The sequence below is a fragment of the Oncorhynchus nerka genome, linkage group LG9a (assembly GCF_034236695.1).
Source record: "Oncorhynchus nerka isolate Pitt River linkage group LG9a, Oner_Uvic_2.0, whole genome shotgun sequence".
NCBI lineage: Eukaryota > Metazoa > Chordata > Actinopteri > Salmoniformes > Salmonidae > Oncorhynchus > Oncorhynchus nerka.
The window spans coordinates 39,157,377-39,183,891 of record NC_088404.1 but is presented as its reverse complement, the minus strand read 5'-3'; positions in this window follow the sequence as shown (position 1 = coordinate 39,183,891).

Below are 26,515 nucleotides of genomic sequence, written 5' to 3'. Positions count from 1 at the left end.
GCGGACGAGCCCGTCAATTCCACCGGGCTGGGCGCCGCTGTTTCCAGACTGTGCAGCCGTCGCTGACTCGCTTTCCTCGGCCTCGGGTGTTGGTTGTTCTTTGCTGTCCTGAGCCCGGAGTTTCGGTTGTTCTTTTTGGAGCAGTTTGTGGACACCGTCCCTGCAGTAGCGCGCTGCTTGCTCACACATCCTTTTGCCGCGGAGCGTTCATGTTGAGCTTTATGGGGGCAATCCCTCCCTCTCCTCTTACATCATCATCGACTCTCCGAACGTCCCATAAAACACACCTCTCTTCAATATGACTTTCAGAGGGTTACGGATTGTCTATTGGTGCCTTGGCAATTTTCTATCAGCACCTTGACTGATATACTTCCATAAATATATTATAATGTATTGTATACATAAAAGTTATTGTAAAGACATTAAAGTAACAAAGTGTTGAGAGACATTGTACAAGGTGGATTTAAGCACCGTGAATTAAATTATGGAGTAGTATCCCACACTGGGCACACTGATTGAATCAACGTTGTTTCCACGTCATTTCAATGAAATTACATTGAATCAACGTGGAATAGACGTTGATTTGATGTCATTTTAACACTCTAACTCTAACATTCTTCAGCATTCCACTTAAATAAAGTAAGAACGCTTTTGCTTTCAGATGAGATGGGGAAAATGTTCACTTTCATTGAAAGATCAAGTCACTAGTACTTTTCCATTAGAATAGAGGGATTGAGTGGCTTGGTTGAGTGGGGTGATGTCACCCTGTTCATTAAACCACTGACTGTGCCCCCTGTTGCATTCATAATCTCTGCTAGATTAAACACTTCCATGATGATGATCAGAGACGTTGGGCTTCATCATAGAACGCAGAATGCCCCGCCTACATGTTTCATCTGAGCCTCTCTCAATTTTGAGGAAAGTCCCTCATTACTACTGTGTGATGTGTGCTACTATAAAGGCCCATGCAGGATAACCTTTGTGAATTGAATGGCTCTCTGGTCCTGCCCTTTTCAGCGAGGTGGTTATAGTTTAGATGTCTTTCCCTTTTATTAGCCCAACCTACCCAGAGTATTAGCATCATTTGGAGGAATTATCTGCCATTAGAAAGATGAAAATATAATTATTGACATTTTTATCTAGCGAAAAACTCTGCATATGGTAATCGTCCACAGCAGTTGTTTTATTTTTTATTTCACCTTTATTTAACCAGGTAGGCTAGTTGAGAACAAGTTCTCATTTGCAACTGCGACCTGGCCAAGATAAAGCATAGCAGTGTGAACAGACAACACAGAGTTACACATGGAGTAAACAATTAACAAGTCAATAACACAGTAGAAAAAAAGAGAGTCTATATACATTGTGTGCAAAAGGAGGAGGTAGGCGTATAATTACAATTTTGCAGATTAACACTGGAGTGATAAATGATCAGATGGTCATGTACAGGTAGAGATATTGGTGTGCAAAAGAGCAGAAAAGTAAATAAATAAAAACAGTATGGGGATGAGGTAGGTAAAAATGGGTGGGCTATTTACCGATAGACTATGTACAGCTGCAGCGATCGGTTAGCTGCTCAGATAGCAGATGTTTGAAGTTGGTGAGGGAGATAAAAGTCTCCAACTTCAGCGATTTTTGCAATTCGTTCCAGTCACAGGCAGCAGAGAACTAGAACGAAAGGCGGCCAAATGAGGTGTTGGCTTTAGGGATGATCAGTGAGATACACCTGCTGGAGCGCGTATTACGGGTGGGTGTTGCCATCGTGACCAGTGAACTGAGATAAGGCGGAGCTTTACCTAGCATGGACTTGTAGATGACCTGGAGCCAGTGGGTCTGGCGACGAGTATGTAGCGAGGGCCATCCGACTAGAGCATACAGGTCGCAGTGGTGGGTGGTACAAGGTGATTTAGTGACAAAACGGATGGCACTGTGATAAACTGCATCCAGTTTGCTGAGTAGAGTGTTGGAAGCAATTTTGTAGATGACATCGCCGAAGTCGAGGATCGGTAGGATAGTCAGTTTTACTAGGGTAAGTTTGGCGGCGTGAGTGAAGGAGGCTTTGTTGCGGAATAGAAAGCCGACTCTAGATTTGATTTTCGATTGGAGATGTTTGATATGGGTCTGGAAGGAGAGTTTACAGTCTAGCCAGACACCTAGGTACTTATAGATGTCCACATATTCAAGGTCGGAACCATCCAGGGTGGTGATGCTAGTCAGGCGTGCGGGTGCAGACAGCGAACGGTTGAAAAGCATGCATTTGGTTTTACTAGCGTTTAAGAGCAGTTGGAGGCCACGGAAGGAGTGTTGTATGGCATTGAAGCTCGTTTGGAGGTTAGATAGCACAGTGTCCAAGGACGGGCCGGAAGTATATAGAATGGTGTCGTCTGCGTAGAGGTGGATCAGGGAATCGCCCGCAGCAAGAGCAACATCATTGATATATACAGAGAAAAGAGTCGGCCCGAGAATTGAACCCTGTGGCACCCCCATAGAGACTGCCAGAGGACCGGACAGCATGCCCTCCGATTTGACACACTGAACTCTGTCTGCAAAGTAGTTGGTGAACCAGGCAAGGCAAGTCATCAGAAAAACCGAGGCTACTGAGTCTGCCGATAAGAATATGGTGATTGACAGAGTCGAAAGCCTTGGCAAGGTCGATGAAGACGGCTGCACAGTACTGTCTTTTATCGATGGCGGTTATGATATCGTTTAGTACCTTGAGCGTGGCTGAGGTGCACCCGTGACCGGCTCGGAAACCAGATTGCACAGCGGAGAAGGTACGGTGGGATTCGAGATGGTCAGTGACCTGTTTATTAACTTGGCTTTCGAAGACCTTAGATAGGCAGGGCAGGATGGATATAGGTCTGTAACAGTTTGGGTCCAGGGTGTCTCCCCTTTGAAGAGGGGGATGACTGCGGCAGCTTTCAATCCTTGGGGATCTCAGACGATATGAAAGAGAGGTTGAACAGGCTGGTAATAGGGGTTGCGACAATGGCGGCGGATAGTTTCAGAAATAGAGGGTCCAGATTGTCAAGCCCAGCTGATTTGTACGGGTCCAGGTTTTGCAGCTCTTTCAGAACATCTGCTATCTGGATTTGGGTAAAGGAGAACCTGGAGAGGCTTGGGCGAGTAGTTGCGGGGGGGGGGGGGGCTGTTGGCCGAGGTTGGAGTAGCCAGGCGGAATGCTTGTTGAAGTTTTCGATAATCATGGATTTATCGGTGGTGACCGTGTTACCTAGCCTCAGTGCAGTGGGCAGCTGGGAGGAGGTGCTCTTGTTCTCCATGGACTTCACAGTGTCCCAGAACTTTTTGGAGTTGGAGCTACAGGATGCAAATTTCTGCCTGAAGAAGCTGGCCTTAGCTTTCCTGACTGACTGCGTGTATTGGTTCCTGACTTCCCTGAACAGTTGCATATCGCGGGGACTATTCGATGCTATTGCAGTCCGCCACAGGATGTTTTTGTGCTGGTCGAGGGCAGTCAGGTCTGGAGTGAACCAAGGGCTATATCTGTTCTAAGTTCTGCATTTTTTGAACGGAGCATGCTTATCTAAAATGGTGAGGAAGTTACTTTTAAAGAATGACCAGGCAACCTCAACTGACGGGATGAGGTCAATGTCCTTCCAGGATACCCGGACCAGGTCGATTATAAAGGCCTGCTCACAGAAGTGTTTTAGGGAGCGTTTGACAGTGATGAGGGGTGGTCGTTTGACTGCGGCTCCGTAGCGGATACAGGCAATGAGGCAGTGATCGCTGAGATCCTGGTTGAAGACAGCGGTGGTGTATTTGGAGGGCAAGTTGGTCAGGATGACGTCTATGAGGGTGCCCTTGTTTACAGATTTAGGGTTGTACCTGGTGGGTTCCTTGATGATTTGTGTGAGATTGAGGGCATCTAGCTTAGATTGTAGGACTGCCAGGGTGTTAAGCATATCCCAGTTTAGGTCACCTAACAGAACAAACTCTGAAGCTAGATGGGGGGCGATCAATTCACAAATGGTGTCCAGGGCACAGCTGGGAGCTGAGGGGGGTCGGTAGCAGGAGGCAACAGTGAGAGACTTATTTCTGGAGAGAGTAATTTTCAAAATTAGTAGTTCGAACTGTTTGGGTATGGACCTGGAAAGTATGACATTACTTTGCAGGCTATCTCTGCAGTAGACTACAACTCCTCCCCCTTTGGCAGTTCTATCTTGACGGAAAATGTTATAGTTGGGTATGGAAATCTCAGACTTTTTGGTGGCCTTCCTGAGCCAGGATTCAGACACGGCAAGGACATCAGGCTTTTTCCATCACAGAAGTCAACAAATGAGGGTGCCTGGGGACATGCAGGGCCTGGGTTTACCTCCACATCACCCGCGGAACAGAGGAGGAGTAGTATGAGGGTGCGGCTAAAGGCTATCAAAACTGGTCGCCTAGAGCGTTGGGGACAGAGAGTAAAAGGAGCAGATTTCTGGGCATGGTAGAATATATTCAGGGCATAATGCGCAGACAGGGGTATGGTGGGGTGCGGGTACAGCGGAGGTAAGCCCAGGCACTGGGTGATGATGAGAGAGGTTGTATCTCTGGACATGCTGGTTGTAATAGGTGAGGTCATCGCATGTGTGGGAGATGGGACAAAGGAGGTATCAGGGGTATGAAGAGTGGAACTAGGGGCTCCATTGTAAACTAAAACAATGATAACTAAACTGAACAACAGTATACAAGGCATATTGACATTTGAGAGAGACATACAGCGAGGCATACAGTAATCACAGGTGTTGAATTGGGAGAGCTAGCTAAAACAGTAGCTAAAACAGTAGGTGAGACAACAACAGCTAATCAGCTAGCACAACAACAGCAGGTAAAATGGCGTTGACTAGGCAGGGAGGGTCGGATTAACTACACACAGAGCCTGAGTGCGGCTGGGGCCGACAGATAAAACATAAACAAGCAGAATGGAGTACCGTGATTAATGGACAGTCCAGCATGCATCAGCTATGTAGTTATTGAGGAAGTACCCATTCTGAGAGGACATCTTGCCTAGGGGACTAGAAGTGCTTCCATCCACCTCCAGTCTTTGACAGAGGAAGGCCTGAAGCAGAGCACAGCCAGTCAGACCTGGTTGGGTTCAATAGGACTTCGGTTACTTGAGCATCATCAGCCCCATGCTTCACCACATGGATCAGGAAAACAAGCCCATTACAGACAGCCCAGCATAGACAGGCTTCTCGTGTGGTAGATCCCAGATGGATGTGATGCCCCTTAGCACAGGGCTATGAACTTTCCATATAGAGGAGAAATGAGAACTCTTTCACTAGAGAATCTATCTGTCTGCTCTGATTACATCACAACTGCTACTCAGTTTCAAACTGACAATCACAAACACAACACATGCCATTTCTGTCAGAACTGTTCATCCTCTTCTGGTCACTGTCTTCTCTTGAGACCATACCAGATAGGGGTATTAGGAACAATCTGACCATATAACAAGCCCCAGTGTTTCCACTACAGATGTAGGATCTTAATTTGAGCCAGTTTTCTACAGCAGGAAAATAACCATGCAGCAACAGGAAATGTGAATTAATTATTATGTGGATTATAATTCATGTGGAAATTATACACATTAGAAGCCTTTTTAAACCTCAAATACACTACTTTTGCATTTTGCAGGAAAACTAACAGCAATAAAAAAGTGATCAAATTAACAACTTCTTAAGGCTAAGGGGCAGTATTTTGACGTCCGGATGAAATGTATGCCCAAAATAAACCTTCTGTTACTCAGGCCCAGAAGCTAGGATATGCATATAATTGGTAGATTCGGATAGAAAACACTCTAAGGGTTCTAAAACTGTTAAAATGATGTCTGTGAGTATAACAGAACTGATTTGGCAGGCGAAACCCCGAGTACAAACCATCCAAGGAAAAAAATAATTAAGGTCATAGGATTTTTCAATGGGACTGTAAATAGGGAAACCCTATTTATTAGGAACCTGGTTGCAGTTCCTATGGCTTCCACTAGATGTCAACTGTCTTTAGAAATTTCGTTTTTATTTTGAGAAATTAAGAAGTAGTGCTGTTCTTTGTACGTGTCACTCTGAAGGTCCCTAGTCTTTTGTTGCGCGTGAAAAGGAGCGCGCTCCGTGTTATTTTTCTTCGGTATTGGAAACAGATTAATGTTTGGACCAAGTTTACATGTAACTTATTAGATACTTTGTAGTCATTTTGGGCGAGTTGGAACCGGTGTATTTCTGAATCAAATAGGCCAAATAAATGGACATTTTGGGGATATAAAGAAGGAATTTATCGAACAAAACGAACATTCATTGTGTCACTGAGACATTTGGGATTGCAAAAGAAAAGATCTTCAAAGGTAAGGCATTTATTATATCGTTATTTCTGACTTTTGTGTCGCACCTGCCTGGTTGAAAAATTATTTTCATGTGTTTGTATGCGAGGCGCTGTCCTCAGATAATCGCATGGTGTGCTTTGCTGTAAAGCCTTTTTGAAATCTGACACAGCGGCTGGATTAACAAGAAGTTAAGCTTTATTTTGATGTATTACACTTCTATTATTGTGAATGTTGAATATTGATATTTCTGTAGTTTGAATTTGGCGCTCTGCAATTTCACCGGATGTTGTCAAATCGAGATTGGCGCTTTAAGGCATCCCTTTAAGATACTTTTTTCCCCCAACAGCAGTGGCAGAGGTAGCGGATGGGGGGGGGGCATGCTCCCCCAGGAGATTTTTGTTTTCGAACGACTGTGGGAAGGTGACTTCTGGTGAATTTTTAAAAGGACATTCTACTCCAAAATGCAAGAAAATTAAATTATGTTCTCTTTCTTTGAAACTCATCTGAAAATCAAGGACAGTTTTATTTTTATCTCTTGATCTCAATGACATCACCAGCGAATTCTATATTAACCCCAAAAATGATTTAGGTAGCGTAACGTTACTGTATTTTAGCTGACAATTATTACATACATCTATTAATCGGTTGGCTAAACATGATTAAAAGCTAGCTAGTTAGCTTGGACGTTTCTCTGACAATCTGATGAGAATCTGAGGAAGATATGTAACTTGTCACTCTGATCTTAAAAAGGTATCTTGGCAGAAAATAATAAAATACTCTATATAAAGGGGAAGCGCTGACAAGCCCATGGAATAAACCCACAGCGTAGCCTACTGTATGCAATGGCTGGGAGGGAAGGAGACATTGGGAAGTGGTAATGCCATCCATCCCTATTGAGTTGATAGTACTGTGGGCTGTTCTGTGTATATAGGCTAGTCCTGGCAGGGGGACTGGTTACACTGCAGCAAAGAAACAACGGATTCAAATGATCCTGTGAAAAATTATAACAACAATTAGAATTCTGTGATTAGGAAAAAGTTAGAATGTAAGTATAATGAGTATTCATCCCCCTTGTAGTTCTTCACAATGTATTGTGTTACAAAGTGGGATTAAAATTGATTTAATTGTCAATGATCTACACAACCTTTTTTGTACTGCCAAAGTGGAAGAATTATTATAATTATTTTTAAAGATCACTGATATACCTTCATAAAATAAGTATTCCCCCCTGAGTGAATACATGTTAGAAACACCTTTGTCAGCAATTACAGCTGTGAGTCTTCTTGGGTAAATCTCTAAGAGCTTTGCACATCTGGATTATGCAGTATTTGCCCATTATTGAAATTATCCTTCAAGCTCTGTCAAGGTGTTGGGGATCATGGTTAGACAGCCATTTCTGAGTTTTGCCAGCAGATTTAAGTCAAAACTATAACTTGGCCACTCAGGAACATTCACTGTCTTCTTGGTAAGCAACTCCAGTGTAGATTTGGCCTTGTGTTTTAGGTTATTGTACTGCTGAAATGTGAATTCCTTTCTCAGTGTCTGGTGTGAAGCAGATTGAAGCAGGTTTTCCTCTAGGATTTTGCAGGTGCTTAGCTCCATCCCGTTTCTTGTTATCCTTAAAAACTCCCCTGTCTTTGCCTATGTCAAGCATACGCATAGCATGATGTAGCCACCACCATGCTTGAAAATAAGGAGGCAGTTTCTCAGGGATGTGTTGTTGGAATTGCCCCAAACATAAGGCTTTGGATTTGGGCCAAAAGTGTATTCGTTTGATTTGATTGTTTTTTCTCTCACAGTATTACTTTAGTGCCTTGTTGGATGCATGTTTTCTGTATATTTCTATTCTTCTTTTCACTCTGTCAATTAGGACATTATTGTGGAGTCACTCCAATGTTGTTTATACAACCTCATCCATCACAACCATTTAAAGTAATCAATGGCCTCATGGTCACATCCCTGAGCAGTTTCCTTTCTGTCCTGGGTGGTTTAATACAGTACATCATTCACAGCATAATTATTAACTTGACCATGCTTAAAGAGATATTCAATGTCTGATTTGTTAGTGGTGCCCATCGACCAGTCCATGCCCTTCTTTATGAGGTTTTCGAAAAGCTTCCTGGTCTTTGTAGTTGAATTTGTGCTTGAAATTCAATACAACCCCTATTATTTCACACAGAGTAAGTCCATGAAACTTATTATGTGATTTGTTACTCTTGAACTGAATTAGGATTTCCCAAAGAAAGAGGGTGCATATTAATACAGCTATATTTGATTTATTACATTTTGGGGGAATTTGTAAAACGGTGTAGAATTTTCTTTTCACTTTCACATTATGGAGTATTTTGTGTAGATCAATGACACAAAAATCATGATTAAATCTATTTCAATAACAGTTTGTAACATAACAAAATGTGAAAATCCAACCGGGGTGAATACTTACGATACCCAATATACATATGTGTGCCTGTGCAAGACCCTCCCACTCCCTCATTAAAGTAACTGTCAAGTGAAAATCTCACTTACAAAATGTATATTCTGCTAACTGATACCCAAATAATGTTGTTGACTCATCCTATACTCAAATTTGTGGACAAAGCATAAATTGTAGGGGAAAAAAACACCTTAAACTCAGTGGAGGGTCCTCAGAGGAGTAAGGATAGGACCATCCTCCTCAGTGAATTTCATAAAATAAAATGTTTAAAACATTTAAAAAGGTATCATTTTTAGATAAAACTATACTACATATATTCACGCCACATAATAATTGATTAAAACACTGTTTTGCAATGAAGGTCTACAGTAGCCATTGTGTAGCCGGACAGCTAGCGTCCGTCCTCCTCTGGGTACATTGACTTCAATACAAAACCTAGTAGGCTCATGGTTCTCACCCCCTTCCATAGACTTACACAGTAATTATGACAACTTCCTTAGGACATCCTCCAATCTATAAGAGCTCTTGCAGCATGAACTGACATGTTGTCCACCCAATCAAAGGATCAGAGAATGAATCTAGTTATGAAAGCATACGATACCGCTAGCTAGCACTGTAGTGCATAAAATGTGGTGAGTAGTTGACTCAAAGAGAGAGAAAGACAATAGTTGAACAGTTCTGAACAAATTCATTTCTTCCAACATGAAGGAGAAGCAAGAGAGAGATAGAGAGATTGTAATTTTTTTCAGTTTCACTTACTTAGCTAGCAAATGCAGCTAGCTAGTTTAGCCTACTCAAATACACTGCTTAAAGAGAGGGATGCTATGCTAGCTAGCTGGCTATGACTATCCAACACAACACTAACTCTTCCATTTCAAGGTAAGCTTTTGGTTTTGCTAAGTGGTTTTGGTTTTTGAAAGTGCTAAACTGCTTACTGACTGTGCACTTGTCACGAACCTTGCCGAAGATGGTGCCTCTTCCTGTTCGGGCGGTGCTCGGCGGTCGTCGTCGCCGGCCTATTAGCTGCCATCGATTCCCTTTCCGTTTGTTTTGGGTTATTGGTTAATTGGGTACACCTGCTTTGTATTAGGGTTTGTTTGTAGGGTATTTAAGGGCACTAGGCCCGCTGGGTATTTGTGCGGGCTTGTTCTTGTTACTCTGTGTTTGATGGTGTGAGTTATTCGTGTATTTATTCTCCGGACTATTTTGTCCTGTTGTTTGGACTGGCAACTTATATACGCCCTGTGTGTTGGCGTGACTATTTTGTTGCGCTGGGGAATAAATTTGAAAGAAAGACTGAACCCTGCTCTCTGCGCCTGATTCCACCCACCACTCCTAGTTGATCGTAACAGCACTGTAACTTTACTGCATGACTGTAGCGGTTTTACTAACACGTTAGTTGTATTAGCTATGTTGACTATGATGTTACTTTAGCTAATATGGTGACAACGATGTAGGCTGTGTGTAGTGGTTATGATATGGTTTGGCTTGGAAAGGTTTTTTCACCTGGTCACATATAGCTGATGTGTTGTGCATTGAAGTCCACAAGTGATGGGAAAGGGTGTGAGGATAGATGCGAGAAGGAATACAATGTGGCTGCTATGAAAGTGAACCGTGTTTCACTTTCATAGCAGAAAACATTTCTTAAACAGAAGCAAATGGAACAAAACTAGGATACATATACCTAAATTTGGCCAATAGAACCTACTCATTTACAGCTGTTGGACTAATGATTACACCCTAGATCAGCTTGATGCAGGCAAGAGTGTGCAAGGCGGTATTGAATATGTCATTGTTTTTCCTCATAGAACATTATGTCATGTTGGCTCATTGGCTGACCTGGCCAATCAGTGTTCTACTTGAGTGAATATTTTTAATGACCGGTATACGCCCACACCATTCTGTTGTTGGGTTATGCCCACACCTTAAAAAAACAAACTTGCTTTAAACATACTTAATTCAAAAACTTTGGTATGAAAACTATTTCATTTACACTATATTGTAATTCAATTTGAATCATACTTCATAGAAACACTGTACAGGTTTTTTAAAGCTTTCCTACTCACCAAATTAAAAGCTCTGTCAGGAGACTTCAAACCCCTGCACAATATTTAAATATGAAAGAATTTAACAACTCATTGACTTGTGAGAGAATGACGGAACATTTTAATAGTTACCTTTCCCAAAACACAGGCCCTCATCTTGCTCACTCACTGCTTGCTCTCTGTCTCACACACACACACACTTCCAACTATTCACCAAACACACTATTGAACTGCTGTTTATGCTAATTGGAAACATATATTTCATGCATTCTGAACACCCATCCTGTTCCCACAAATGAACCCAGGAGGTACAGTATCTGGTGCTGATGCCAAATGAGTGCTATTTGGAGAGGAGCAAGTGCTCTCCCTGGTGGCTCTGAGAAGAACACATGGATCTAGACTAGAGAAACGAGAAGAGATAACACCCAACATCAGAGCTGATAAGATAGACCATGTCCGCTATAAATATATTTATTCTTTAATCTCAAAATGGATAAGTACCCTAAGGCTTTATAAATAGGACAAAGACAAATACATTCATATTTGTAAAATAAATAGAGTAAACAAATGTAATTACTGGAGCCTGCTGTATATAGTCTAAATATGCTAATATTAAACATATTACAATTGTTCAAGTTATTTCAGTGCTAAAATTATTAGCTTGACATTTGTTTAAAACTATATAATTGAGGAGTAAACATAGTATCAACCACAATGTGCATTTGAATGATACACAGTGTATGCCAAGAAAAATAACAATCTTGATGCATGCAGACCCACCTTGGAGAATGCAGGCACAATACTTGTGGAGACACTGACATCTGGACTGTGGCACTCAGCACTGAAGTACAGGCTAATGAGGTTCTCCATTCTCACAGAGGCAGAGGCTGTCTGGCGCACCGGAGTCACCATATCTATTGTGCTGACGATACCCGTCTCTGTGGCCTTGTATTTCAGGTAGGAGAACAGGTACTCCCCTGTAGACTCATTAGAGGAGGACAGGACACATATGACTGAATACAAATCAACTTGGAAAACAGCTGCATTTACAGCCTTCAACTATCGGTAGGTAGCAAGTGATGATCTGGGTTTTGAAATCTATAAGTACCTGAAGATGGTCAGTATGCATTTATAATGTACATCTACATGAGCAGATTCTCTCCACTGACGTTTGCATTGCATTGGCCCTCCTTGTAGGTGAAGAAGAAGACCATGTAGTCCGTCTTGGCCAGAGCTGGTACATCCAGATAGTCCAGGACACAGTGCTTGATGATCTCCACCACAGCAAGGAACCAGCACACAGAACATTTTAGTACTGGCAGCTGACAAAGTTGTGGTGATGCAGTGTAGTGTGACAGAGGTAGAAGCAGTGGCATTACAAGGTGTTAAACAGCTGATAGGCATCTTGCTAAAGTAGTAGTGTGGTACTGCTGAGGGTTGGAGTGCCAGTTGTGGACAGGCCCTGTCTCAATGTACGACCACAGCTTTGAGGAACTCAGAAGTGCCATGCAGAGTGTAGAGTATGCCTGTCACATCTGGGAAGAAGAACACAGAGTCCTGGAAGAGGTAGAGGAGAGTAAGACAGTGTGGTCAAGCAACTGAGATGAATAACAGGATGCATCTACAGTGCGTAATGGTATAATATACCATAAGTCACCATATATACATAAGTCATCTAAAAGGGCTTTGCCGTTCATTGTCAGCAACAATAAGAATGTGTCCTCATAACCAAGGCTCTTCACACTACAGACACACTCAGTCTGTTCTAGAGCTAAGACAGTAATCCCTCTAGACATCCGTGTTGCCTCCCACAAGTTTTCATTTCCCGGCGTGCCTAGGGTCTGGTTTTCCAGACTACTAACAGAACTATAGTAAAAGTGTCTCTCACCAGGTGCTTCTTGCCATCTGGGGTCAAGACCATGGTTTTGTATGTGATCTCATAAGCCTTGTGCTGCTGGTAGGGATCAATGATGAAGGAGGAGGGCCACTCCAGTGTTCCCCCTCGATCACAGGCTTCCAGCGCTGATTTGTGAGGTAGGACAAGGTCAATGATGGGGGGCATGATTCAGGAGCCTGCCAGGGTGAATTTGATGGCTCTCTCTACGGTGTAGGGCAGGTCATCATATCTCAGGTCCTGACTCAGCTCCACAGGGGCAAAGGCCACCTCAAAGGGAACCTCCATCCCAGGGCAGATGTAGCCCTCTGCAGGGGTGAAGTCTCTGCCAAACCTCTTCATATCCCACTGGAACTAGCAAAATATCAAAATGTATCATGAGCACCAGTATGTGTACCTGGCTCCAATTTCTCCAGTGTTCCGCATGATGCGTTTTATGGCCTTGCAGCGCTGAGCAACAGCTCCAAAGGGCAGGTAGTCCTGGTCCAGCTTGACCTCCATGTCATGACAGCAGCCATTCAGCACCAGCAGCGGGGGTACCGTGCCCAGATACTCAAGTTGCAGCTCTGAGGTGAAGGGAGCCATGCGCTACCTGGGAGAGAATAGCACCTCCACCAGATAGAGGCCCCCAAAAGTCTTCAGGGTCACCTCACCTGGTGGGTTCACTGACAGCACCGACGGTACAGGAGAGGAATACATGTCTCATCACACTCACTCACACAGGTAGAACTAAACTTAGTATGACAACTCTCAACTGTGTTCTCTTTATAGCTACATTCTGAGCAAAACATCCATTAATGTAGCTACTGTACTACTTGTCAGGTCGAGGTAGCCATATGGCTAGCCTTTCAGAGAGAGGACACAGTGACAGTGATGTTGAGGTGGTTCTGAGAGGCGTACAGTACCCTGGAGTCAAGCAGAGTGTATACAGTGGAGCTGAGCAGAAGGGAGAGGTCAGAGAGGAGTGGCTGTTGTTCACCAGGGGAATCACCCTCTTGATCTTCTGACCAATCTGCAGAGCCCCCAGATTCACCACCTTGTGTCTGGGGTCCTCAAAGTCAACCTGGGAGAAAGAAGTGCACAGGAAACGTATGCATAAAGACGCACAAGCACACACACGTATGCACACATACATACACACAGGCATCTCCTCACCTTCATCTCAATTCCTTGACCTAGGGTCTCGACCACCTGCTCGACACAGTCATTGATCTCAAAGACCACTCGCTCATGGTATTGCACTGCCTCCTATGGGTAGAAGGTGATGGGCACCGCCATGGACCCACCAGGGGGCAGCACTTCCGTCTGGAACCCCGCGGGGTGTTAGAGAACTGACAATCTACACCAGGGTTCCCCAACTGGCGGCCCGCAGGTGGTTTAATTTATTTCTGAGCAACAAAAAAAATAAGAAATCTGTTCCCAAGTATTCCCACGCATAATAGAGAGACACGACGTGATCGCATACTGAGCAAGGTTTGAAATTATTATGTTTTAGTCAAATATTATATCTGTTTGGGCTTCTTGCTGTCAATTTGCAGTCTACTACTAATTAGTAATTATGTTCCGGCCCCCCAAACATCCACTCAGGAAAAAAATGTCCCGCAGCTGAATCTAGTTGATTATCCCTGATCTGGACTGAAGAGGAGAATAACACGCTATGGCAGCTCTTTCATTGAGAGTCACTAATATATATTACCTCTGCTTTTCCCTGCCAGTGTAGTGAGGCCCTCTGTCCTATTCATTACATTTCATTTGGAAGTATAAGCGAGAGGAAATGAAAAGGGCCAACAGCGAGCCTGTCAATGGATGTAGGCTGTTTTTTTTTTTCGGTTTTAAAGTTGTCGCTCAAACAAAGGCAGAGGGCGAGGCAACTTGTCAGCAGTTACCTGATGCCCCTCTCTCCGTTGTTGCTTATGATCAGTGTCTGTGTAGCTGGCACCATCCCTGCATCGTAGATGAAGCCAATTACAAAGGTGTCTATGGGGAAGGAGAAATCCAGGCCAGCTGAGTCCAGGATGGAACAACTGAACGCCCATTCTTAATCTGAGAGAGAGAGAGAGAGAGAGAGAGAGAGAGAGAGAGAGAGAGAGAGAGAAAATCGCGAATCAGAACAAATGGTAGACATAGAGGGAGAAAGAGGGAGATTCATTTCTGCTACGATTCTGCTCAGAGATACCTTGATACCTTGATGTTGAGGCCCATGTCCCATGAGCACACACTTCTGCAGGGGGAAGGGATGTCATTATAAAACTTCAGACAAAGCAAAGGAGTGAAAAGGTAGCTGTGAATTTGCATTATGAGGAGTTAAGTGTATAATTAGCCTTTCTGTCTGAGTCTTAAGCTTTGAAGCCCACATTTCTCCCCCGTTTGAAGTCCACCTGATGAGGAGAGTTGCCTGGGGACAGCTCCCTCGGTGCTCTCACACTGCATACAGGCGTTCATGCTATCGCCCTTTGTCTTGACATTCATAGTGAGGGGCTGGACCTTCCCCTTCACCTGAACTAGCAGGTTAAATATCACCATCTTGTGTTGGGGTGAAGGACACTACCACAGGAAACTTGCAGGACACCAAGAGAGAGAGGATGCTTTTGTGTCACTGACAATGCATTAACTGTAACAACAGATGGACTGCTACACCATCCGGTTACATTACATTTAGATTAATTGTTGATGTACCACTGATAAACTGAGAGTTGAGTCACACACCTGTCTTCAGGTGGCACTACCCCTTCCATAGGCTCCAGCTGCAGGCTGTCCAGAAAGGCTTCTGATTGGCAAGACATTTCTTCAATGATAAACTGGAAGGGCTGATTCTCCCTATTCACCAGATACACTGGTTGGTGAGCCTGGTCTGATAGAGCAGTGTGTCCTTTGAAGTGGATGGTCTCTCCTATGGTCACCTCTTCAAGGAGAACTTGGCATAATCACACACAGCACTGATGCATAGTTCCATAACTCTGAATGAGTTCTCTACCATAGCTCTGTGTCTGTCTCAATCCGATGGGGACATCAAAATAAGGGGTGTTGTAGAAAACAGTCATCAGCAATTGGATCATCTCTAACCAATCAGAGTATTAAAGCTAATGACACATTTTCAAAACGCTGCTTTACCCTGGCTCTGACCCAACCCATGGGTTTCTGGGACCAATCAGAACAGATAGAATGTGTTTACATTCCAGAAATCATTGGGGAGGTACTCAGATCCAGACTGATTGTGGAGAAACTGATGTCCGTGGGCGTGGTGCATTTGACCAGAGCAAGGAGTCTGAGTAGTCAGCAAATATCCTCCCTGCATGGGTCATGATGATAAACAATAAATACAGTCACAAAAAGGTAGCCTTTTTAGTAAGCCTGTGTGACTTTATCTTCTTCTTTGCAGACTGTTGACTACCCGCCTGTTTCCCAGACTCAACCCACATGATGGTCCTGAGGCGGTCTTCCCAGTCTGGCACCTGGTCCACCTCCTGCTGGAACACCACCCTGCACAGCTTACACTTGATAGGCTGGGCAGTCAGTACTACGGGCGGCTCTGAGCAGAAGGCCACGGTCACCTCCTTGGTACAGTCTACATGGAGGTGGACCACCTATGGAGATAAGCAGACCTGGGGGCTGTCTGTTCCTCACATCAGGCACATAACACACACGGCAACACAGACAGAAAGTCACACAACAACAATATGAGGTAAACAGGAATAATGCAAAAGTCGACACCAAACATCAAATCAATCATCATCCAGTAATGTACCTCGAGGCATATGGCTCTCTTTAGGTTGATGGGCCATTGTCTCATGTCAGATGGAGTCACTCCTACGCAACGCTCGTTCCTCAACCGATCAGTGCAGACGGCAATCGCGCAATCTGGCTTGAGACAAGGGTCCATGCTATCCGGGATCCTTGGGGCGTCTCTACCCCTTTGAAGTTGAAATTTAAAATGGTTAAGGTAAGAATTAAAGTTAGGGTTAGGTCAGGGTTATGGTTAAGGTTATGGTTTGAATAAGGGTAGGGGTTAAGTTTAGGATTAGGGGTTTGGGTAGCGACATCCCAAGGATCCCTAAGTATGATGCCCTGGTCCTGGGACACACTGAATTCATCCCCCAGCACCTCTAGCCTCCAGGCTACAGGCAGCAGCGTGTTGTTACGCAGGTACAGACTCCTTGTGTTCTTCCTGAGGTTCACAACCAGCACAGGGAGAATGTAGTAGAGTGGCGAAAGGAAAAACAGAAAACTACCATGACAAAAACAAATCTCCTACTTTGTTACTGAAGCATGTTTAAAAACGATATAGCAGTTCTGGGTAATGTTAATTACAGCATTAATTAATTTCAGACCTGTGCAGCAGATTCTTTTCAAAATGCAGCTGCTTGCGTTCGAGCTCGGGATGGACCCCGTGACAGAAATGCTGGCTCTGGGTTCTCTTTGATACACCACACTGTCTTCTATCTGCCAGGGCACAACCATGGATCATTGGAGTTTCAAAACGAGAACAAAAGTAAATGGGCGTGAGAATGTTCACTGATTATATCAGTGAACAGTCATAACTTCTAGGTAAGTTTGTGTCACACAGTCAGGGTTCTGACTAATCCGACATCTCAGACTACATTCTATGATGTCATGAGTAGTTCTGATTGGCTTCTTGTCTCTCGTTGGGTTTAAGGGTCATGTTGGGAGGGTCCAGTTGGTAGGTGGCAGCCTTGTTGTCATGCTGGAAGAAGAAGTGAATCTCAGCATCCAGTGGGGTGTTGTTGTGTATCACCAAACTTTCCATGTTATCTGGATACTTCCTCTTTATACGTATGGCACAGACAGGTAACACACAGGCATGCATCACACATGTTGTCCTCTATGGAGTTACAGTGAATAAACTCACAGAGTAGGGTAGTGGAAGTTAATCCCCTTACCTATCTGTGGTCTTGCCACAGAGCAGTGGGCCAAACTCATAGAGGCCAGAGCGGATGATGTAGCTCTTCTGCAACGCTTCAGCAAAGGACTCTCTTCCTGTGGGCAAATACCATCCTGGGATAGACCAAACGACACACACTCAACACATCATTTACAGCGATAATAAAACATTTCAACCTACAAAAAAGTATGAGATCTGACAAAACTCAGCTATTTATAACAATTGGTTATATTTCACAAGGAATAAAAAAACACAAATGTCTTTTAGAAACAAACAATACTCACTTTGTGTTTCTGCTGATGGATAGATATGTACAGATTCCCCTACAGTACATTTTGAAACATATCTTGGTACCCAACAACTCAAAGTTCAGTGTTTTGTCAAACTTGACAGGGACTTGGGAGTGGAACCAGATCTTCAGGATCTCCATAGGGCGGGACATTCCAGTGGAATGTGGTGAGCCTATAGAAAACAACTAAAACCTTTAAGTCACATTCATGCACATCAGTGTTTATTCTTGTGTATTCTTATGTAGTTTCCACTCCTGTTGGGACTCCTGTTGGCACTGCTCAGTGTCAAATAAGCGAGTCACAGCCTTTAGAGGAGGGGAGCGTCTCTTGTCTTTCTGACTCTCTCTGCCCGTGTCTGCCTTCTTCCCCCGTCCTTCAGTAGAGGTCAACACCTCTTCCTGTAAGACCCATTCAGTTAGACCTGGCTATAATTAATAGCTTCATTAATTCATTTATCATCCAATTTAAATGGACAAATGTAAAGGGCATTCAGAAACCGTTGTTAACGAGGTTAACAAGTGTTCCAGGGAATGAGCATAAGTCTAGACATAATGTTAATACAGTATCATCAATCATGTTTTTCAGAGTAAGCAAGAAGTTCAAAATAAACAAGTGGATATGGTGGCAATAGTGGATTGATGTGTGAAGTTATGCTATTTTTCATGGAGGACCTTTATACCTTGACCGAGCCTTAAGCTTCCTTTGGGGCTGAGGGCACCATGAAGGGGAAGCAACTAGTGATCTGCTGTGCACTGGGCACAGGCCTGTTCTTAGTGTAGAGTATGACAGAGGACATAGTGGAGGAGGGGATAGGAGGGCTTTTGAGTCCAAGCCCTAAACCGTCAAACACATGGGGAACAGAGAAGAGAGGGGACATCAATTAAAGATCATCATTATTATGATTATATATTCATGGGCAAAAATACATAGAAAGGTCAATACGTATTTACCTCTTCAAGAGACTTCAAGAGACTCTTCAAGTATGTTGCTTTTCAGGGTCTCTGTTCCACTAGGATAGTCCCTCCCAATAACAGAGAGGTTTATATGGGGTGCAGTCTCCTTTGGACTAGTTTGTCCTCACCCTCTGCCTCTCTCTGTGCCCTCTCCTTGGCTTTGAAGACGTAGTAGTTGATTGAGAGGTTGACCATGTAGATGAAGCCTTGATGATCTATAGGATGCTGCTGGGGGAGCGGCAGTACAGCGTCTCCAACCCGTCCATCACAACACCCCGGTGACAGTCACTCAGCTGCCAGGGGACAACACATACATCACATGCATCATTTACACGCTCTTCGGATCACACGGGGGATTTATTCAGGGTCCATGGACTATAAATGATTGTTGTTGCATTGCCGAGAAGGGACCTGCAAGTAAGCATTTTGTTGGACAGTGTATACCTTGTGTATCCTGTTCATACTGTATGTCTAATAAAACTTGAAACATCCCAGACCAAGGACTGAGAGGCCCACATAGGCTCTGCGTGTCTCTGTATTGTATGTCACCTGTGGTCTCTCTGAGAGGTTGCCCACCAGCAGTTGGTCTGGTAGCAGTCAGTTCATCAGGCCCAGCTCTACGACCTGGCTCACACTCACATTGATGCTCAGCTGCTGGTGGATAGGAACACCACCCTGCACAGAAAGCAAGCACTAATAAGAGGCATTACAAACTCCTAGCTTTGATATTGTAATACACATTACTGTGATGAGCTGCGGGTACCATTGAGGGGGCGGTGACCTGTTAAATCCTCATCCGACCCACAACACTGTTCTTGTTACTGGTAGAGATGGATGGGGGTCGTTGACTTGACTGCCCTCAGCAGGGTGTCTGGCTATAGACTCCACACTCAGAGTACCAGCACCCTGACCAGCAGGCCCCATCACCTCCACCACAGCCTGGGCTGTATAGACACAAACACACATCACACCTACAGTTAGACAACTACAAACACAGTATATAGTTCATCCAAAGTTAGTTTAATGTTAGGCTTTAATGCCATACATTACAATTAGTTTGATACAGTTATCATTGGCTATCTACAGAGTGAGACGCCCCGTGAATACCTATCCATCAAGCTGAGACTCACCGGCCTACTCCACCCTCTTCTGAGCATGCTCAATGGCAGCCTTGGCACACAGCTTGTGGGCCTGCAGGTTAGCAGAGGTCATCCTGAGGACAATGCAACCAGCACCACAGGATCAATGCTTAGACATGCTGCACCTTAGTGTTTGTCAAGAGTCACTGTTGTGCCCGTTTGACCTGCACACAGATAAATGCTTTTCTCACTGCTACTTTTTCAAATGGTCGATGTGCTGCTGCTTTCCTGAGAGGGGAGCCCCATGCACAATGACTGCGATGTTCGGCGGTTTCGTGTAGCCTGGCCCTCAGGTGACAGGTCAATGCCCATGTGGTGGGCGATAGCTCTGGACACTGGGTTGACCTCCAGGTCCCCCACACTGGCAGTCCTGCTGTCCACTGTGGCTTTGATCAGGTCTAGGGACAGAATGCAACGTGATACCTGCTGTTTTTGCTCTCTATGACTATTATAGTGTCGCGGATCCGTCCGAACTGTGTCATTGCGCACACCTGGTCCCCATTCCCACTGATTGTATTTGTATAAATGTGCCCTTCATTTCACCATTAGGCTGTCGATTATTGTTACTATGTCCGTTGGTGCATGTGCGTACCTGTGCTGTGTGTTTTGGCTTTCGTGCAATTGTGGATTGCGCTGATGATTACGGGTCTCGTCCTGTGTGATAATCATTGTGCTCTTGTGTTATTTATTCGAGGTACACCTCGCTCTTTTGTTTGGGTTTCAACCCTGTGTGTTATACATGTGTTTGTTTGGTCTTTGTCCCCGCGCCTTTACATGGCACGCTGTAATTTGGGTGAATTAAAAAAAACAATTAGCCTTCCTGTGTCTCCCGAATCATTCATACCAGCGTCACATATAATGTCTGTGGTATTCTGTGACAAAGTTGCATGCTGTGAGCAGTGTGAATGATGTTCAACTGTTCTATCTGTTTCTGCAATGGTAAGTAATTTGTACTGTTCGGAGTGTTATAGTGTTATGTATTTGGTCTTGTTCAGTACCTCCACATGACGTCTCATTTCTTTTCCTCCATGAGTCGTTCTGGAAGGGGTGGGATGGCCAGCTCCTCCTCCTGCTCTCCCTTCTCCCCTGCTTCAGACGCCTCCTCATCTTTAGAGGAGCCAGCCTTGGAGTCTGGGGAACCAGACAACGCTTTGAGTCAGTGAGAACTTCCACTACAGATTATCCCAGGTCAAATCAAAGCTTCCACTGCAGATCAAACTAGGCCTTTTATACCGAAAGTCCCAGAACTCACCCCAATGGATTATACATGACCTCTAAATCAGTAAGCTATCAGTAAATATTAATGTACTGCTTTTCCATCCTGATAAGAGATGTTCAGACAGTCTGACAGCAGAATAAAAATGCTTGTGTGATTCCACTGCAGAGCAGACCTACCGTCCTCCTCCTCACAGTTGTGGTCATTATAATAGTCGATTAGCTCAGGAGTTAGTGACTCTCCTGGGGCGCGTGGGGGCATCAGCAGGAAATTCTGGTCATCATAGCCCTTCATCATACGCAGAATCTTAAGAGAGAGGGAGAGATTATATTCCAAAACTCTTAAACAGTATTTCTTCATACTTGAAAGGTAATACAACCTAAACAGAACATAGGAGATCATTCAACACACAATTGATGTTTTCTTTGATAAGAACCACGTCTGCCAAGGTCCACCATTAGAGGCAGTCAAATGATTTCACCTTCTCTTCCTCCTGGTATTTCTTGTCAAACTCCCGGGATTAGAACTCGATGGGAAAGAGGCAAGGGTTCCATATGATCACGTCAGTCTCCTCTCCAGCACTGAATGGGAGGGTGGGTCCCAGCTCCAGCCGCAGCTCCTCTCCCTGCCCCTGGCCAGCAGCAGCATCTTCTGGGTGCTTTGGGCCACTGACACCACCAGCCTCTGGCTGTACACCCTCTATGGAAACAACACTGCCATTCACATCCAGGGAAGCAGCCAGACGCTATCTGAACAGCAGCCCAGCCAACACTCTCTCTCTTCCAGTATTCCCTTAGTTGTCTCTGTCTCTCCCTGACTCTTCAACATTACTTTCACCAACCAGACACACACTGTAGGGGCTACACCAATCTTTTAGCTAGGTTGAGCTAATCTCCACAAAAAGCCATCAAGACTCTAAAGCACCAGGCAGCAGAACTGTCATTGGTGTGTGTGTATCTGATGGAGGAGGTCCATAATGCGGCAGAGAGAGATAAGGCCCTCTGTGAGTCTGTCCTCTTATCTGTGTCTGCCAGGGCTCATTTCTGTCCCCAGCTGGCTGTGACCAGTTCATCCTGACTCCATCATTCATGAGAAAGATGAGCTCTGGAAATACTGAGAAAATGCCGACATGCAATGTTAACAGAACAGACTAGAGAGACAAGTTCAAACTTTTTCTGTCATTTATGAGAGAGCCGTGTTCCCTGCAGTCATGACTGCTTAAATATATTAAACTGTAATGGGCCTTTTGGACTTACTTACCCACTCAGCTGGGCTGACTTTGACCTGGATGTTGACTCTGTCTCCATGATACAGCACGCCTGTTGAAGGAAGCATCTCACACACCTGGGGGAGGATGTTGCTCCAATCTGGCCTTCCATCTCAGGTGAGGGGGACATGCTTGTCAATCTAAACACAGGCTATAGGCACATATTACTTGAATTAATAACAATTATTAACTGTAAAGAAAGGGATAATCAACGAGGGGCAATGCATTCTCTGGAAAATAATGAACGACGTGGATGGTGTGTTCAACAACGCAAACCCCGAGTTGATTGTCCCTTTTATACCATGGCTATAATTGAACTCAGAATTGTGTTCATTTGCAGGTGGAAATGTGTTCAACATCCACTGAAGTAGCCAGCAAGTTTACAAGCTAGCGACACCAGTTCCCTTGGTAACCAAACAGACTTGCTAGTTTAGCTAATCAAACCATCATCCTAGCTGGCTACTATGAAAATCGAAATAAATAATGTCAATAATGTTTTCGATTCGTCTTTTGCTTTAAAAAGCAGCTCAAACATAGAACATGTAGGAACTATAGCCATTGAATTCTACCGTGCAAATATATTGTGCATTACAGGGAAATAATGCATGTATGCCCTTCAAGCCAATCAGAAACGAGTATTCAACAATGCCATGGTATAATACATTTAAACAATAACAGAGAGATACAATATCTATACCATAGCCTAATTGATATCTATGTGGATAATGTCATTACTGAAGAGGACTTGGTGAATATAGTATCTTGATATTGGTTTACTCTGTGATACAATGCAGTCCTATTGGTAAAGATAAAGCCCAAATATAAATGAGATGAGCTTCACCTCTCAGTAGACGTAGTGTGGACCCTGGGGTGTATAATTATTCTCTGAAGACACACAAGACAAGAAGAAAAATGGGCCAAAGCCCTGCAGCTAATACCCTTAATATCCTGTTTTTAAATATTTAATCCATAATAAAACACAAGATAATGAACAAAAATGCACCTAATTAGCTATTTGCTTTAATGGTAAAAGCACATAATTTAGGTTAAACCCACTGACAAGTCATCTGTTTAAAGGGTGTGTTCTTTTGTACTGTACAGTTTTGCTGCCTGCTGTTTGTGAAAATATCCCTCAGCTTCAACAAACCCCTTATAAACCATGAGGCGGTATAGAATACCAGTGCTTATGCTGGGTAGTGTACCTTCTTCTTGGGCTGTTGCTCTTCTGCGATGCTCCACTCACAGGGGACAGGCTCGTGGTTGAACAGCTGGACAGTGGTCACCTGAAACAGTCCACACTGGAGGCTGTCAAACTGCAGCATATCCGTGGAGGTTGAGAGGGTGGATATGGTGACTACGGCACACAGACGGATCTGGACTGTAAGGCCCCCAACTATCTGGCAATCACAACACACAGTACAACGGCACCACAACGGCACCATGGCACATTCAGCCTGTTTGACCTTTAAAAACTAGGGGTGGAAATATTTCCCACATATGTTGGAAAACAACAAAACAGCACGTACACAGAGGATACTCCAGAGTGCACAGCGGTCTAAGGCACTGCATCTCAGTGCAAGAGGTGTTACTGCAGTCCCTGGTTCGAATCCAGGCTACATGACATCCGGCCATGGTTGGTAGGGCGGCGCACAATTGGCCCAGTGTCGCCCGGGTTTGGCTGTCATTGTAAATATGAATTTGTTCTTTACTGACTTGCCTAGTTAAAAAAAAGGTTAAATAAAAAAAATGTAATAAAAAAATCCATGTACTGAAGTGGAGAACTACTGTTGGCTATTCGTGCAACAGTTTTCCTGCTGTAACTGTATAGGCATGACAGTGCTGATCTCCCTCAGATCCAGTAGAAACAACTACCCTGGATCACATAGCCAAAATACACTGTGTACTCCATCAAGAGGAACTTAAACATGAGATTTAATGAGATCCCACTTTCAGTAATGAGCTGAATATATGCATAGCCATGGTGTGATTACGTACTTGCATGTGAGCTAACCTGCTAAGCTTCTTACGCCACTTTCTAGTGGACGCAGGTGTGTCCCTATGGTCCACTTGTCTCTTCCCAATAGCCGTGGCATTCTGTTTCACCAAGAGCCTCTCTACCTCCATCTGCAGCAGGGAATCATGCTGAGCACAGTGAGAGAGAAATAAATGTCACACACATCTGTCCACACATCACCCAGGTATCATGTCTGGTATACAAACTGAACAAATTGGCTTTGCTAATGGTGCGATCTATGTACACGAATCATGGGGAAATAGATTAGTGATAGAGTTGACTATACTGACTGTAGGGATGTAGTCCTCGTCAGACAGGAGGCCCTCTCCAGTGGTTGGCCGAGTGGTGCCTTTATCTCCCCTGTCCTCCTCCAGGGCCTCCGTGGACTCCTTCACCATCTACACAAGGCAAGAATAGAGAGTAACATACTGTAACAAAACTGTTTCACAGTATGGAGATAGAACTCCACAACGAACAAAGGCACATACAGAGCACTGGGTCCAGACACATCCTGGGGAAAATGCCCTCTCCTCTGATAGTGATGCTCTCTGGCTCACACAAAGCCTCCTGCAGTCTTGTGGAAAACCTAAGGGATCCCAGGGAGATGGTACAATGACAGCTTCCGCTCAGCCTTTGCCTCTGTGTAGCACTTTGAGTAATGAGAGACAGGTAAATGGTTACAGGAAAAACACCCTAAATAGCTACAGTAAAACCACTAGATGTGTGTATGTAGTTACGCTAAATACTAAACATGGGGTGCTGGTAGAGAGGATTGGTACAGAAAGCCCTGTATATCCTCTATACTGTGGGCTGTCTCACCGTTCTAGGGATGACCAGGGCATGTCCAGGCCGAGAGTCCTCACACTCATCCTGGTCCCCCAACAGAGCACTGAACTCAAAGCCCACCTTCCCTGTGTTCCTCATGATGATTTTTACCTCGGCCAGATGGTCAAACAACTGCAGGAGAAAGAAGAGAAGAGGAGGGGGAATGGATCCCAAAATTGATGCAGAACCGGCAAGGAGGAGATGATTCTGCTGATTCACTCATTTACAAATCAAAAATCAAAAAGTCCTTGTTTGAATATCAATGATAATTGCCTGGATGCATTCATTGCACACCTAAACAGGGACATATTAAAAACACAAGCAAAGAAAGCTCACACAGATACCTTTATCCTTCACAAGTAAACCGGACACAACTAACACAGTTTCAGGATGATCATCGTATAGCTAAATACATGAAGGCCAAATTCAATCTCTGTTCTGTCCAGGCTGTAGGTGACCAGTGAGGGCTCTCCTTTGAGTTTGATCTCTTACGTGGGGCCCTCCTTGACCTCACAAAGAGCCAGAACCTAACCGTAAAAGGCGAAGGATACCAGTTGGCTTTCACCTGGCTGCAGCAGCCAATACAGTAAATAGGTAGGATATCAAAGACGAGAGGAGGAGAGACAGATAAGGAGGTATACTGTAGGTCAGAACAATGATAGAACGGTAGATAAAGACACAAGGACACATGGATAGAGCAATCGTGAGAGACGGTAGGGTGCACAAACGAATAGTCGATAAAACAAGAGGAGTTGAGATTCAATACTGTAATTCAATTCAACAATGTTCTCGGTTAAGGTGTTCCTAAGGTCTGAGCAATAGAGACAGAGAGGAAATCTCATCAGCAGGCCACCTGATAGTGTGTACTGTACTGTACCTCCTTCACTCCAGCACTGGGGTGCTCTTTAGTTATACGGCTTGCTGTGCCTGTGTTCTGATCAGCACTGGCTGGCAACTGTGCTGCTGGGGACTTGTTGTGCTCCTATCTGCTGGGGGTGTAGCTGTTTCACACCTGACTCTGACTACCCATTTGTGATGAGAGTGGGGGTGACTGGGGCTGACAGGGGATCTTTGGGAGACCTCCTCTCCTCCTTAGTTTCATTTTCTGGGTCTCTGTTCCTCAATTTCCCTAAAACAAAAAGTATAAACGGCATAATCTTTCTGTCTACAGTATTGAGCTGCAAAAAAGGAAACTCACTGGATACTTCATCTTGGATCTCGC